Source organism: Geotrypetes seraphini, chromosome 17 (genome assembly GCF_902459505.1).
Source record: "Geotrypetes seraphini chromosome 17, aGeoSer1.1, whole genome shotgun sequence".
NCBI classification, from domain to species: domain Eukaryota; kingdom Metazoa; phylum Chordata; class Amphibia; order Gymnophiona; family Dermophiidae; genus Geotrypetes; species Geotrypetes seraphini.
The window spans coordinates 32,378,581-32,395,015 of NC_047100.1; the positions used below are offsets into that span (position 1 = coordinate 32,378,581).

General features: G+C 46.2%; 1 protein-coding gene across 2 annotated transcripts in view; it reads right to left on the minus strand.

The window, feature by feature from the left end:
- The window catches only part of ATG7 (autophagy related 7), a 351,798-nt gene that overhangs the window by 31,124 nt on the left and 304,239 nt on the right, over positions 1 to 16,435 (minus strand). The gene's annotated exons all lie outside the window — the stretch shown is intronic.

The window sequence follows — 16,435 nt, forward strand, 5'->3', positions numbered from 1 at the left end:
GGTCTGGCACTTTCCTTTATAACTGTAGCGATCCTTGCAGCTGCGAGACCACGGCAGAAGGAATGTGCCACTGAGGATGATGACAGCCGCTGCAAGGATCGCTACAGCACCAGCGATCCTGCGGGCTGTCATATTATCTTACGGTAAGAACGGGAAAGCTGGGCGAACATGCAGGCCTTCCTGACTGATCCTCACACACACCCCCCCCTTACAACAGGAGCAGCAGTGGATGACCAGCAAGAGGCAGCGCTGATGCTCCTGCATTAGGAAGGCACATGCAGGGTCAGTCACCAAACTGGGAGGCCAATTTTTTTTTTTTTTTTAAATCGAATCAATTCACCCGATTCGAATCAGAAACTGGGCAGTACTAGTACTCAGAAAGCAAAGCAAGCTCAGATCCCCCGGAAGCCTCAGTCTCTCTCTAATAGATCAGAAATCACTGACCTATCCATATGTTTAAGGCCCTAGAGTTTACAGTGGTCTTCACTGCAAGGTCCCATGGAGACCTTCTGGGTAGCCCGCACACTTGGGCAGGGTTCCATCCTCCCCTCAATGGGATTGTGTAGTTTCTAAATGCTTCTCCTTCCTGGCATCCACTCTTTGAGTTGCCAGCAATAAATGAACTTAAACATGCTGCACTTCTGGGGAGGGAAAGTGTGGGGGGGGGGGGGGTTGTCTCTACATCGCAGAAGGAACGCTTCCAGGCCACCAAAGGCTGTGTGTTTAGTTCACTGACAGCAGCCTGAAAAGTGACAAAGTGGCTGCTGGGCAACAGCGTGAACAAGTACCATATTCTGAAGTGGGAGGATTTATTAAAGAGATGTTGGATCACGGACAGAGATGCAAGACTATGGTAATAGGGAGAGGAGAGTTGATAACAGACTGTAGAAAGAGACAGATGTCAGACTACTGGAAGGGAGAGAGATTCTAGACTAAAGTAGGAGGAGGAAGAGGAGGGGAAAGAGATCCCAGCCTGTGGGAAGGAGATGAGAAAAATGTCAGACCACCAGCAGGGAAGAGAGGGAGGAGAGGTGGCATAAGGATGGGAAGAGAGATGGAAGATATGCTCTTTAAGAAAAGATGGGGATTGGGGGATATGAGAAGGAATCAGAAAATTTGAAGACAGTTGAATATTAAGTCAATGCAAGATGGACGTAGGACAGAGGGGGGGAAGGAGAGAAAAAGAACAACTGGATAAGGAGGCCCTTGAAAAAGAGTTAGCGCAACCGATGACTGGGAAAAGATGATTAGAAAAATAAAAGCACCGGCCCACAAAGATAGAAAATAAAATAGTCTTGCCAGTTTACATCTGATGCCTATACTTTGTACTGTTTCAGAAGAAAAATGCGTTTGTTTCTATTGCTCTGGTGTTGTACTGCATGCAGAGTTCGTCTGGCATCTTCGTTTGTGGTTCTGTAGTTGCGTAGGGTTTCTCTGTGCTCTCTGCCTGTGTGACCGAGGCCAGGTGATATTGTAGGTAGGAATGAATGTTGAGACCCAAAATGGCCTTTGCTTAAAAATTAGTGCAGACCGCTGCCCTAGAGGGATAAGGACACCTTCTGTGTGTATGTGTTACAAATTGGCACCGTAACACTTCTTAGTTGTAAGGATTAATTTGGGCTAATATGTTTTAGACAGCATTGCGCATCTGGTATAAAATTATTTTTAATAAAGGCTTGTGTACAGTAGTTAATAGCGCTGCACCTAAGCCTCTTTCGCCTCATCAAGTCACTAGGATTCAAACCCGAGCCAATGGCACCCAAGACACACACATAAAACTCACTCAGCTACTAGGTACCACTTGTTTAAAAACATATAGCCTAAATCATTAAGCAACATCTTGCTTTGCTGCCTAAGAGTCTGGTCTAAATCTCCCGTCCGTTAATGAGGTTCCCTAACCCTTGGACTGGGCAGTTAATATGTCCCAAAGCAGATGAAGACCGGAAACAAAAGTCATATGTATTAACTCAAGTATCAGTAAGTACCTGTACAAGGAAAGTTTGACCGTTCTTAAGTACATTTTCATATTCTTTTCAAGTACCCACAGTTGAGTTGACTCACAGTATGGAGAAAAAACAAACAGTATTTCAGTCTGAAAATCTCTCAGCCAGAAAGTGCCATGTGTACAACAGCTGTTCATTTTTAAACACTAGAGATCAAGCAACCACTGTTTATTGGGGGAAGGTCCAACCTGGCCAAGTATCTGCTTAACAGCATGCATCAGACTCGGCTTACATAAGAATTGCCGCTGCTGGGTCAGACACGGCGGCCCTTAGGTCAAAGACCAGAGCTCTAAATGAGTCCAGCCTCGCCCGTGTACGTTCCGCACAGAAAACAATGCCCAAATCGCAAAACACTTCTATAAGGAGTGACAAATATTTTCTGTCAGGACCCTCCCCCCTCCCCCAGGCTGTTTAGCCTAAAACTTGGCCAGGTTGGGCCTTCCCTCAATTAAAAGCTTGCTGCATGATGTCTGGCGACGATTCCTTTCTTTGACCACCTTCATTCCTGTGTGTGCTTTATGTAATGTTTCCTCTTTTTTTGTGGTGATTTACTGTTTAAGATGCTGATAGCTCAAACGTTTCAATCGAAGCCAGGTAGATATGGTTGGGAGGGACGTCTTATAATATTGCAGTAACTTTTGTGATAAATATAGGGTGCTAAGTAAGTATGCAGTCCGCACTCATTCCGTCTGTAACCCCTTTTAGTCTCTCCCCCCCCAACCGGAAATGCAATTAGCAAATTCTGTATAAGTTGCCTAAAAAGAAAATCGGTGCAAACTAGTGCAACGCTAAGCAAAATGCTAGAAAATTAGGCACACTGTATTCAGAACCACACTTAGCACTGCTAAGTGTCCTCACTTTTAAATGCCAGGTTTTTGGGGGCCTAAATACATGCGCAGAAGTTGTATGCACACACCCCTACTAAGTTGGGCACCTAACCTTCAATTCCTGGTGCCAATTTAGCCGATCAATGTACATGCCTACCTTTAGGTGGATGTTATCGAATTTGAGGGTGACCGCTTAAACTCAACAATGTTGTAAAACTGATTATTAGTTTTGCTTCCCCTCCCAATGGTTAAGATTGTATAAACAAGTTCCTTCACAAGCTTAAAGGTCACTTTACTAACCCAAAACCCCACCCATCCACCCCCTTTTTACAAAACCGCGGAAACGGTTTTTAGCGCAGGCCTGCATGCCGAATGCTCTGCGCTGATCCCGACACTCATAGAAACTTTGAGTGTCAGGAGCAACGCTGAGCATTCAGCGCACTGGCTTGCGCTAAAAAACGCTTTCACGGTTTTGTTAAAGGAGGGGGTGGGGTGGGAATTATTTTCTCACTACATTGGCAGCGCTGAATATACAATCACTGTGCTGACGCTGACACTGTTAGTTTAAGCCTGCTGTTTGTAAGGCTTAAACTAAATATAAGCTATGCAGATGGCAGCTAAACTATCAGCATTATCAGGATAATTCGCTCTTCCTCAAACCTGACCCTATATTATGTGGATGGCAACAGTTTGTTTGGAAAGAGTTTTTTGTACTAAATAATAATATTTGAAAATACAAAGATAGCAAAGTTATACAATCCTTAGCTTCTCGTGAGCTTATAACTTCACTTGAACAATAGCAAAATGGAAATAAAAGCTTTAGGAAACAAACCCTCGCTCAAGTTTTAGTGTCATAATTCTGCTCTAATGGTTACTAAGTCTAACTCCAAGCAAAGGCTTTAGTCCTGTTGGCAATAAGGTTAGTTATATTCAGAAATAAGACAAGACATCCATTAAACGATATCAAGATGGTTTAATGTTTGCAGCTTCTGGCGGGTTGATGAAGACTGAAAGGAAGAATGAAGATACTCTGTATGCATCCGCCTTTTCGTGTGAGACAAAGCACCGGTCAGAAAAAGACTACTGCAAACAACTTGAATTTTATATCCTATATCAAAGCAAACCATTTATGTTAAACATCTGCACAGTTTTTCTTCTGGCTCAGCTACTGCAATTAATATGTTCAGCGTAACCATTCAATTAGTAGTACAATCCTTCACATTAGCACATTCAGACTAATTTGTGCAGGATGTAATAAGTCTCTCTTTAAAGAGATTACAACTACTGTATTGCAAAACACAGCAGCAAGACTGAATTGTCAAATAAAGTCAAACCTCGGTTTGCGAGTAACGTGGTTTGCAAAACACTCTAGCAAATCATGCCTCACAAACTAAGCATTGACTCGATTTGCGAGCCCCCCCCCCCCAAACCCTTAAAGCATTGGGGGCACCGGCACACAGCACCAACCCACAGGACGTGCCGGTACCCAAAGAGCCTGCCACCGCGGCTTCTGCTGGGCTTTGAGCATCTGCGCATACTCAAGGCCTTCTGGCTCCCGCTCTCTCTGAGAATCTCAGAGAGAGCAGGAGCCAGAAGGCCTTAAACATGCACAGTGACGGTTATAATATAAATGAATTCCTAGTGACCATATTAGTCCTTATGGTGTATCGATCTCTGCGTGTTGTAAACTGCCTTGATCTGCTTCTGGTTTAAGAGGGTAACAATTGTGAAGTGTAATGTAATGTTGAATAAACTACAGGGGCTAGTTATACATCTCCATTAGACCCCGATTCTGCAAACTGCATCTACCTTTAGGTGTGCTTTAGACATCCGCGGGGACGCACGTCACGCTGAGCGTCACTTAGGCATCAGCTGCGCGTCTGCCATAAATACAATATTTTTTCTCTTGTAGATGTCCCTACAATGTATTTAGTTTTTCTCTTATTTAAGGATGTTAAGCTTTAACATAATAAAAACACAGTATACCATCTTTAAAAGGATCTTGTTTTCAGTGGCAGTTGAACTGGGAACATCAGTGTGAATCTTGAATCTGCTGTGCTACACAATGAGTCTGTTTTAACTATACTGTTCCGTATAGGCAGTTAATTCCGCTAGGATGGATGCCAGGAGACAACACAAGCTGGATATCACTGCCCTGTCATATTCTTTTTCTTCATTATTTCAGGATTGTAAGCTTTAACACAATAAAAAAACAAAAGTACTATGCCATCTTTAAAAGGATATTTATAATATTTCATTTTTAGTGAGAGGTACTGACTGGGAGTTGAACTGTGAACATCAGCGTAGAAGGGTGTAAGTTTAACCTCTGTGCTGTTTAGTAATTGTAAAATTAGCTCCTAGAAGCAGTGTAAAGAATAGCTGTTTGAGCATTGTTTGGGCTTTAGATAGACCTGGTTTAGGTTTCAGAAAGACAGTAGTAAGATAGACGCGAGTTCTTTGGATGCTCTTTAGGCAGCCTTTAGGTCATCCGTTGAGCTTTCTCTGGGCGTCAAATAGACATTATTTGATAGATGTTTCCAAAGTGATCTTCTAAGTACAAAAGAACATAAGAAGTTGCCTCCGCTGAGGCAGACCAGAGGTCCATCTCGCCCAGCGGTCCGCTCCCGCGGTGGCCCATCAGGCCCATTGCCTGAGCAATGGTCCCAGACTATCCCTATAACCTACCGCTACTCCTATCTGTACCCCTCAATCCCTTTATCCTCTAGGATTTTTATTTTGTGATTCAGCCAGGATATTAAATTTAAAACTGCCTAAAGAAGCAATGGTGTTAGCTAATTACAGCACATGAAAATCACAGCTTTAGGGTTTCTTGCTCTAAATAACACTTTCTTTCTCACTAAACATTGCTCCAATCAGGTCACTCTTCAAAGCAAAGAAAGCCCATAACTTCATTTGGCAAAGCTTAAAAACAGAATCAAACACATAACAGACCTGAATGCAAATGGAGGTGTGCCGCAGCACAGTGCTGACCTCATTGTGAGATCATCAAGGTTCACCTGCAAGGTACAATGCCGCCATTAAAAGATGGGCTGGGAGTTGAACTCCTCCCGACCTCTGCAAGATCAGCACAGAGCCTTTACACATTGAACTACACCAACTACCCTCTCCAGTTTCTCTGACTCCCCAGCCGTATCATAGCTTAGTGATCTGCTAAGGTATCATCAGCTTACCTATCGTATCACAGTTAGCTGATACAAAAAACTGTTAGCTCAATGGCTTAAAGCACTGTTTTCACTGTCCCAAAAACCTGAATCTCATGTGTGGTTGAATAAACGTGACATAGAGTCAAATATTGCTATTTAGATCAATTGCAAACTCCGCTTTTGGAGTTTATTGATAATGTTGTGTGACAAAGTCACTGAAGTGGTGCTTCTTAAGGAAACACTAATGCCCGGATGCTACTCAATGTATCTGAATGGGCTCTGGCCTTCCTATTGTAAATAAGCGCAAGGTCAAAAATGGTTTAACATTTTTTATTGTAGAACGTCTAGAATGATTGCACAATCCAGGAAAGCAGCATGCAACTGCAGTTCGATCAGATGGATGACAGGTCCCATAATCTTCTCCTGGGAGGAGAAGGCAGGCTGAAGAAAAAAGGAAGATGGATTGAGACAAATTAAGAGTATACGGGTGAGTTTAAGCCTCTCTTTTACAAAGGTGCGCTAAATCAACACCTGCGCTAACTGCTAAGGCATCGGTAAAGGCACCTTAAACGGCAAGGCTTTAAGCGCGTGGTAAATATCAGCGCGTTAGCGGTTAACGCATGCATTGATTTAGTGCACCCTTGTAATAAGAGAGCCTAAAACTCACCAATTTACTGTTCGCTCAGAAAATCCTCAAGGTACATCCTTGAGAAGGAAAAAAAAGTGTGAAACATGTTAGCGCTGTGAAAATGTATTTAATTCATCACAAGGGCTATTCAGGGAAGAGGTATAGTGCAGATAGTAAGCAAACTTTGCAGTCAAGTAAAGGATATCTAGCGTAAGCAAACAAAGGTATGGAAAACCTTTCATACGCTAAAAGATTGGAGAAACTGGGGCTCTATTCCCTGGAGAAGCGGAGACTTAGAAGGGGACATGCTAGAGACTTACAAGATCATGAAGGGGCATAGAGAAAGTGGAAAGGGACAGGTTCTTCAAACTTTCGAAAACTACAAGAACGAGAGGCCATTTGGAAAAATTAAGAGGGGACAGATTCAGAACCAATGCTAGGAAGTTCTTCTTCACCCAAAGGGTGGTGGACACCTGGTACGCGCTTCCAGAGGGTGTGATAGGACAGAGTACAGTATTGGGGTTCAAGAAGAGATTAGATCATTTCCTGAAGGAAAAAGGGATAGAGAAGGGTATAGATAGAGGATCACTACTATACAGGTCCTGAACCTGAGGGGCCGCCACGTGAGCGGACTGCTGGGCACGATGGACCTCTGATCTGACCCAGCAGAGACACTGCTTATGTTCTTAAAGGTTGCAATACATCATTCTCACCTATTCTTTCCGGTTTTGGTATTTCAGCTGCTGGCACCATCTCTTTGCCCAGGTGCAAGCTGGTGTGCTGAACCCAGTTTTAACAGACCTGCTCTGGCCTCTGGGAAACACAACGGGAGTCATTAGCCACTCTGGGGACCTGAAATCAGGAGAAAAAAAGGCGGGGGGGGGAAATATTATAAAGACATCTGTGGCAAAAGTAAAAAGCAGAAGTTGTGGGAGAATATGTCGCCTAAAATGAACAGAATCACAAACACTGTTGGACGCCTAAAAAGAAGAGGCAGCTTTTTATGATAACGATGCCCAACATGAGCAATAGTTACCCCACTGGCAATAGTTATCAAATGAGTTCTTACACTGACTATGACTCTTTAGCTTAAGAGTAAAAGCACTGCTTCCATCCTCCCAACATCATAGGTTCCACATATTCATGTGACTTGCATATCCATTTTCCTGGCACCAAAGTTTCAAACAGCATGGGTGTTCTCAGGAACCAATTTTTATCATCACTAATTCTCAGATCTGCTAATGGCCCTGTGGAAAGCAGAGAGTTACATAAGAACATAAGCAGTGCCTCTGCTGGGTCAGACCAGAGGCCCATCTTGCCCAGCAGTCCGCTCACGCGGCGGCCCATCAGGTCCAGGACCTGTATAGTAGTGATCCTCTATCTATACCCTTCTCTATCCCCTTTTCCTTCAGGAAATGATCTAATCTCTTCTTGAACCCCAATACCATACTCTGTCCTTTCACGCTCTCTGGAAGCGCATTTAAGGTGTCCACCACACGTTAGATAAAGAACTTCCTAGCATTCGTTTTGAATCTGTCCTAGAAGTTCTTCTTTACCCAACGTGTGGTGGACACCTGGAATGCGCTTCCAGAGAGCGTAAACTGACGATCCAAGATGGTCTGGATCATAGCCTCCAATTGTGACACCAAAACTTGAGGGTCTGGTACATTTGGTGTGGCTAAAGTCTCCGAGGAAGAATGACACTTCGACTTAGAGACATGCTTCTTGGGCAGCTTGATAAACCACTTCTGGTACCTGACCTGAGGGAGGCAGCGAGGCAAGCGTCTCATCAGAAGACTTAGCAGATTTGCTCGAGGACGAGGACCCACCGAACGAGGATGGCTTGATTTAAGGTTGAAACCGAGATCGAGGCAGAAGGTGGAACCCCTGTGAGCTTGACCGGATTCGAGGTCGAGACCATACCTGAACTTGATGTTTGCGGGCACGAGGTTGAAGGGCAGCGCAGCGGGCGCACGACTCCGGACGATGGTCAGGTCCCAAACACCGAATACACCACCGATGTGGGTCAGTGAGGGAGATCACTCGCTGGCAACAACTACACTTCTTGAAATCTGTGACCGGCCGGGACATAAACGGGAAAATAGCCGCAGCTAGGTCGAAGCCCGCAGGCTGAGATCATGAGGCAGGCCCCGCCTTGGCTGAAAGAAAAAGCAAAGTAAGTCTTTTTTTTAAAAAAATAATAAAACGTGCAAGAAAAACACAGCGACCCTGAAAAGAAATAAAACACAAGCCGCGGTGAGAGAAGGCACGAAGTAGAACTGAGGAGACGCGCACCCTGCACTGGGCGGGAAGGCACTTGCGCATGCACAGTGCGGCAGGCGCAAACTTTCTAAAGTTCTACAAGCAAGTCTGCTTGTGAAGCTTTCCGCAACTGGGCTCCGTAGATGACGTCACCCTTATGTGAGATTAGGCTGCCTGTTTGTTCTGGGATAATACATATTACTAAATGATCCAGAACAAAACATTGATTTTCTATTGCATGAATTTCAAATATCTACTACTTCGAACTGTACAAAACAGAGAGTAATCCAAAGGCAAAGTCATGTTATTCTTTGCAATGAAATATACTGGAAATTATTATTTGTTTTTTTTTATTCATTACCAGCTCCCCTTTGGATATGGTTTCTTTCAACGTTGTTTATACCATATTTTTCGCACCATAAGACACACACTAGATTTAGAGGCGGAAAACAAGAAAAAAAACCATTCTGAACCAAATTGTGCACCCAGCCCCCCTCACTGCCTGCCAGGTCTGCACTCTATCTCCCTGCCCTTCCCTGCAACCTGCCTTCCCCCTTTCACCTCTGGTGGTCTAGTGGTAGGCTGGGACAGGAGGGATCCGTTCCAGCCACCTAACAATTTTTTCCTCTTCTCCACCCCCCCCCCCCTACGTACCTTTTTAAAACACGCCTGCCTTTTTTTTTTTTTTTTGTATAATCTATTAGGCAAAACCAGAAGATATACAAGAACAATAACATGCTGTCAGAACTAGCGCTAAAAACAAACAAATACAGAGTAACAGTACCAAAGAAGGATAAGACAGAATGTACATTATCAAAACTCATGGCATGCCCAATACAAAATTTTTCTTTTCAGTGAAATTGTAAACTCCTCTCCTCTGTGTACAACCCCTCCATCAAATTTAATTTAAAAAACACCCCTTAAAGCCTGGTGTATCAGCCAGCAGGAGCGTGCTTTCTGAGCTGCTGCCTTGGCCCGTGCCGCTTTCTGAATGGCTGCCGTCAGTTCTTGTGAGTCCCGTGAGAACTGATGTCGGCCATTCAGAAAGTGGCCCAGGCCCAGGCAGCAGCTCAGAAAGCACAGTTACTTACCGTAACAGGTGTTATCCAGGGACAGCAGGCAGATATTCTTAACTGATGGGTGACGGCACCGACGGAGCCCCGGTACGGACAATTTTACAGTGATTGCACTCTAAGAACTTGGAAAGTTCTAGTAGGCCGCACCGCGCACGCGCGAGTGCCCTCCCGCCCGACAGAGGCGCGCGGTCCCCAGTTAGGATAAGCCAGCTAAGAAGCCAACTCGGGGAGGTGGGTGGGACGCAAGAATATCTGCCTGCCGTCCCTGGATAACACCTGTTACGGTAAGTAACTGTGCTTTATCCCAGAACAAGCAGGCAGCATATTCTTGACTGATGGGTGACCTCCAAGCTAACAAAAAGAGGGATGGAGGGAAGGTTGGCCATTAGGAAAACAAATTTTGCAAAACAGATTGGCCGAAGTGTCCATCCCGTCTGGAGAATGCATCCAGACAATAATGAGATGTAAAAGTATGAACTGAGGACCAAGTAGCAGCCTTGCATATTTCCTCAATAGGAGTGGAACGGAGGAAAGCTACAGATGCTGCCATTGCTCGGACTTTATGGGCCGTGACAGAACCTTCCAGTGTCAGTCCGGTCTGAGCATAACAGAATGAAATGCACGCTGCCAGCCAATTAGACAACGTACGTTTAGAAACAGAACGTCCAAATTTATTCGGATCAAAGGACAGAAAGAGTTGGGGAGCTGATCTGTGGGGTTTCGTACGCTCTAGATAGTAAGCTAGAGCCCTCTTACAGTCCAAAGTATGCAGAGCCTGTTCACCAGAATGAGAGTGAGGTTTCGGAAAGAAGACAGGCAGAACAATGGATTGGTTGAGAAGAGGAGACTTAGAGGGGATATAATAGAGACTTACAAGATCATGAAGGGCATAGAGAGAGTAGAGAGGGACAGATTCTTCAAACTTTCGAAAAATAAGAGAACAAGAGGGCATTCGGAAAAGTTGAAAGGGGACAGATTCAAAACAAATGCTAGGAAGTTCTTCTTTACCCAACGTGTGGTGGACACCTGGAATGCGCTTCCAGAGGACGTTATAAGGCAGAGTACGGTACTGGGGTTCAAGAAAGGATTGGACAAATTCCTACTGGAAATGGGAATAGAGGGGTACAGATAGAAGATTACTGCACAGGTCCTGGACCTGTTGGGCCGCCGCGTGAGCGGACTGCTGGGCACGATGGACCTCGGGTCTGACCCAGCAGAGGCATTTCTTATGTTCTTATGAATTCAGAGACAACCTTAGGGAGAAACTTTGGATGTGTACGCAGAACCACCTTGTCATGATGAAAGACCGTAAAAGGTGGATCTGCAACTAGTGCATGTAGCTCACTGACCCTCCTGGCAGAGGTAAGAGCAATAAGGAAAAGTACTTTCCAAGTGAGAAACTTGAAAGGAGTGGTAGCCAAAGGTTCAAATGGAGGCTTCATTAAGGCGCAAAGAACCACATTGAGATCCCAGATTACAGGAGGGGCTTTAAGAGGTGGTTTCACATTGAAAAGACCCCGCATGAACCTGGACACCAAGGGATGAGCTGAGAGAAGTTTTCCATGAACCGGCTCATGAAAAGCAGCAATAGCACTGAGGTGGACTCTGATAGAAGTAGACTTAAGGCCAGAGTCAGACAAAGAAAGCAGATAATCCAACAATGTCTCCACTGCCAGGGAAGTGGGATCAAGATGATGAAGAAGACACCAGGAAGAAAATCGTGTCCACTTCTGATGGTAACATTGCAGAGTGGCTGGTTTCCTGGAGGCATCTAGAATGGAACGAACGGGCTGAGACAAAAGAGTATCATGAGAAGTCAGCCCGAGAGATACCAAGCTGTCAGGTGCAGAGACTGGAGGTTGGGATGTAGAAGGGTCTCCTGATGCTGTGTAAGCAGAGAAGGAAACAGTGGAAGAAGAAAAGGTTCCCTGGAACTGAGTTGAAGTAGAAGGGAGAACCAATGTTGCCTGGCCCACCTCGGAGCAATCAGAATCATGGTGGCTCGTTCCCTCTTGAACTTGAACAAGGTTCTCAACATGAGAGGCAGAGGAGGGAAAGCGTACAGGAACAGATTGGACCAGTCGAGGAGAAATGCATCCGCTGCCAGACGGTGAGGAGAGTAGAGTCTGGAGCAAAAAAGGGGCAGCTGGTGATTGTGAGGAGCTGCAAAAAGGTCTATCTGAGGAGTGCCCCATTGAGCGAAGATGGACTGTAGAGTGAAAGGATCGAGTGCCCACTCGTGAGGCTGGAGAATTCTGCTGAGCTTGTCCGCTAAGGAATTCTTTTCTCCCTGAATGTAGATAGCTTTCAGGAATAGATGGTGATCTATGGCCCAAGTCCAGATCTTCTGGGCTTCCTGGCACAAGAGGCGAGAGCCTGTCCCACCCTGTTTGTTGATGTAGTACATCGCAACTTGATTGTCTGTGCACAGCAGGAGGACTTGAGGAAAGAGAAGATGTTGGAAGGCCTTGAGGGCATAAAACATCGCTCTGAGTTCCAGGAAATTGATGTGATGCTTCATTTCCTGAGCTGTCCAAAGTCCTTGAGTTTGGAACTCGTTCAAATGAGCTCCCCAGGCGTAAGGGGAGGCATCGGTGGTGATGATAAGTTGATGAGGAGGTAGATGGAAGAGAAGACCTCTGGAGAGATTCGAGGATATCAACCACCATTGTAGAGACTGACGAAGAGATGATGTCACAGATATGTGACATGAGCAAGGATCCGTCGCTTGGGATCACTGGGTAGCTAGGGTCCATTGAGGAGTGCGCAGGTGAAGACGTGCGAAGGGTGTGACATGAACTGTGGAGGCCATGTGACCCAAGAGTATCATCATTTGCTTGGCAGAGATGGAACGTTGTGGAAGCACCTGCTGACATAGAGATTGAAGCGTTTGAAGACGGTTGGATGGCAGGAACGCTCTCATGAGGACTGTGTCCAAGACGGCTCCGATGAATTGAAGTCTCTGAGTGGGGATGAGATGAGATTTGGGTAGATTGATCGCGAACCCCAGAAGTTGAAGAAACAAGATGGTTTGGTTGGTGGCCAGGAGAACAGTCTGAGATGAATTGGCCTTGATTAACCAGTCATCCAGGTAAGGAAAGACCTGAAGGTGGTGAGAGCGTAGAAAGGCAGCCACCACAATCAGACATTTGGTGAACACTCTTGGAGAGGAGGCAAGACCGAAGGGTAGCACCTTGTATTGGTAATGACAACGATTGATCATGAAGCGTAGGTACTGTCTGGAGGCCAGATTGACCGGTATATGAGTTTATGCTTCTTTGAGATCGAGGGAACATAGCCAGTCGCCTTGATTGATAAGAGGGTAAAGAGTGGCCAGAGAAAGCATTCTGAATTTCTCTTTGACCAAGCATTTGTTGAGATCGCGAAGATCTAGGATGGGTCTGAGATCTCCTGTCTTTTTGGGAACTAGAAAATAACGGGAGTAGAATCCTTGCCCCTTTTGATCTAGAGGAACTTCCTCTATGGCGTTCAGAAGGAGGAGGGATTGAACCTCTTGAAGAAGGAGGGAAGACTGATGAGTGTTCAAAGCAGACTCTTTTGGTAGACCTTGGGCAGGAAGAGTCTGAAAGTTGAGAGAGTAGCCGTGGCGGATGATGTTGAGGACCCATTGGTCCGAAGTGATGGTTTCCCAACGGTTTATGAAATGGGTAAGGCGTCCTCCTATAGGCAGCGGAAGATGGGCAGATGAAGGGATACTGGCTATGTCCTGGAGAACCAAGTCAAAAGGGTTGTGAAGGTTTTTGTGGAGAAGGAAGAGGCTTCACCTGTTGTTGCTGCTGTGCAGGTCTAGTGTTTTAACTTTGTTGTTGCCTCTGACGCCTGGGTTGTTGAGCTGCCGGTGGCAAAGGACGAGCCACAAATCGACGCTGGTAGGCCGATTGCTGACGGAAAGGCCTGGTAGGTGGGGTCTTCTTTTTCGTTTTGAGGAGAGTATCCCACCTAGTTTCATGAGCCGAAAGCTTTTGAGTAGTGGAGTCCATGGATTCTCCAAACAGCTCATCCCCCAGGCAAGGTGCATTAGCCAGTCGATCCTGATGATTGACATCAAGTTCTGACACTCTGAGCCATGCCAGTCGGCGCATGGCCACCGACATAGCTGTGGCCCGAGAGGTCAGCTCAAAGGTGTCATAGATCGACCTGACCATGAACTTTCGAAGTTGTAAGAGCGATGAAGAAGTTTGGCGAAAGGCAGATTTTTTACGGTCAGAGAGGTACTTCTCAAAAGCAGTCAGATTTTGTATGAGATTCTTGAGATAGAATGAGAAGTGGAAAGCGTAATTCCCTGACCTGTTGGCTAATATCGCATTCTGGTACAACCTCTTGCCAAATTTGTCCATGGCTTTACCTTCTCTGCCAGGAGGGACTGAGGCGTATACACTAGCTCCCGTGGATTTCTTTAGAGTGGATTCCACTAATAGAGACTCATGTGGGAGCTGTGGTTTGTCAAACCCAGGAATCGGGATGACTTTATATAAGGAGTCTAACTTGCGGGGGGCTCCAGGGATGGTCAAAGGTGTCTCTAAATTTTTGTAAAACGTCTCTCTCAAGATGTCATGGAGAGGTAATTTGAGATATTCCCTTGGAGGTTGGTCAAAATCCAGTGCATCAAGAAAAACTTTGGATTTCTTTGACTCAGCCTCCAAGGGAATAGAGAGAGTCACACATCTCTTTTAAAAAAGATGAGAAAGAGGTTACATCTGGTTTAGAGGATGGGTCTAAAGCAGAAGGATCCTCATCATTAGATGAACATTCCCCTTCAGAGAGAAGAGGGTCCTCTGAGTCACCCCACAGATCAGGATCCCGAACCTGAAAACTGCGGTCTCGAGATTCCGGTGTGGAGGGTTCCAGGTGTCGGGATTTGCGTGCCGACTTACCTGACCTCATAGACACGGTACCGGGAGACGTTAAGGGCTGCATCGGTGCCGAAGTCTGAACAGCCTGGTGTTGAGCTCTCGGTTCCGGTGCGAGGACTGGCATGGAGACCGAGGAAGCAGAATGTACCGGTACCGACAAAGTGGATGCCGAAAGAAGGGGTTGCTCCACTGTCGGTAGCGGTGGCTCAGACCGGACCGGGACCGGAAGGCTCGGTGCCAAAAGTGCAGGAAGGAACTGTTGCAACTGTTCCTTAAGCTGCACCTGCAGGACAGCGGCGATCCGCTCGTCCAGCGAAGGCACCGGTACCGCCTTTTTCTTCTGCGGTACCTGCGGTGCCGCTCTACGCCCCGAGGATGAGGAACCCGAGGTCGAGGGGCTCACCTCTATTGGGGCGGAGCGCTTCCGTGGACGCCTCGAGGTCGGCAGGACTGGGCTCGCTGCTACTGAGACCGGAGGACGCTCCAACGGGGAAGGCTTCTTAGCCGGCTTACCTGAGGGATGCGACGCCGAAGCGGTGTCGACGAGGTGGGTGCCGATTGAGACGGGGCCGATGTCGGTGCCGGTGCCGCACAGTCAGACATCTCGGCGCCAAATAATAACCACTGTTGGATCTGGCGGTTTTTTAGAGTTCTCTTCTTTAAAGTCGCACAGCGGGTGCAGGTGGACGCTCGATGGTCAGGACCAAGACACTGCAGACACCAGTTGTGCGTGTCTGTCAGTGAAATTGGTCGAGCACACTGCTGGCACTTTTTAAATCCGTCTTGAGGGGGCATGAAAGTGAAAACGGCTTCTGCCAAATCGAAGGCCGAGGCCTCGATGATGGCAACAGGCCCCGCCGGGGCGAACCGAAAGGAATGAAGAAAAAAATCCAAAGGTTTGTTTTTTTTTTTTTAATTAACTAAAGAAAAGAAAAGAAATAAAGGGAAACTTTATTTCCAGAAGGGTTTACGTGAGCAGGAAGGTTACAAAAAAATCTTTCAACAGCCATTGAAAGAGACGCGTCTTCTTAGCTCCGCGGAAACTAAGAAACTGGGGACCGCGCGCCTCTGTCGGGCGGGAGGGCACTCGCGCGTTCGCGGTGCGGCCTACTAGAACTTTCCAAGTTCTTAGAGTGCAATCACTCTAAAATTGTCCGTACCGGGGCTCCGTCGGTGCCATCACCCATCAGTCAAGAATATGCTGCCTGCTTGTCCTGGGATAAAGCACGCTCCTGCCGGCCAATATACCGCTGGACCACCAGGCTTAAGGGGCATTTAAAAAAGGTACTATGGGGACGGACAGGGGGGGAGGTTTAAAAGGGCGGCCGTGTTTTTAAAAGGTACCGCGGGAGGGGTCACCTTTGCTGCATAAGACGCACCGACATTTCTACCCACTTTTGGGTGGGAAAAAAAGTGTGTCTTATGGAGCAAAAAATACAGTATTTGCATTTTTAAAATCAAATACCAGCAAGAGTGCTACGTTCACTTCTGTTGTTATAAAACCTCACCTCAGTGGAATCAGGAAAGATAGAAGTCTTCATATGGATTGAGACAATCAATGCAAAAGCAGTTAGTAAAATACTCTGTATCTGCATTCAAAT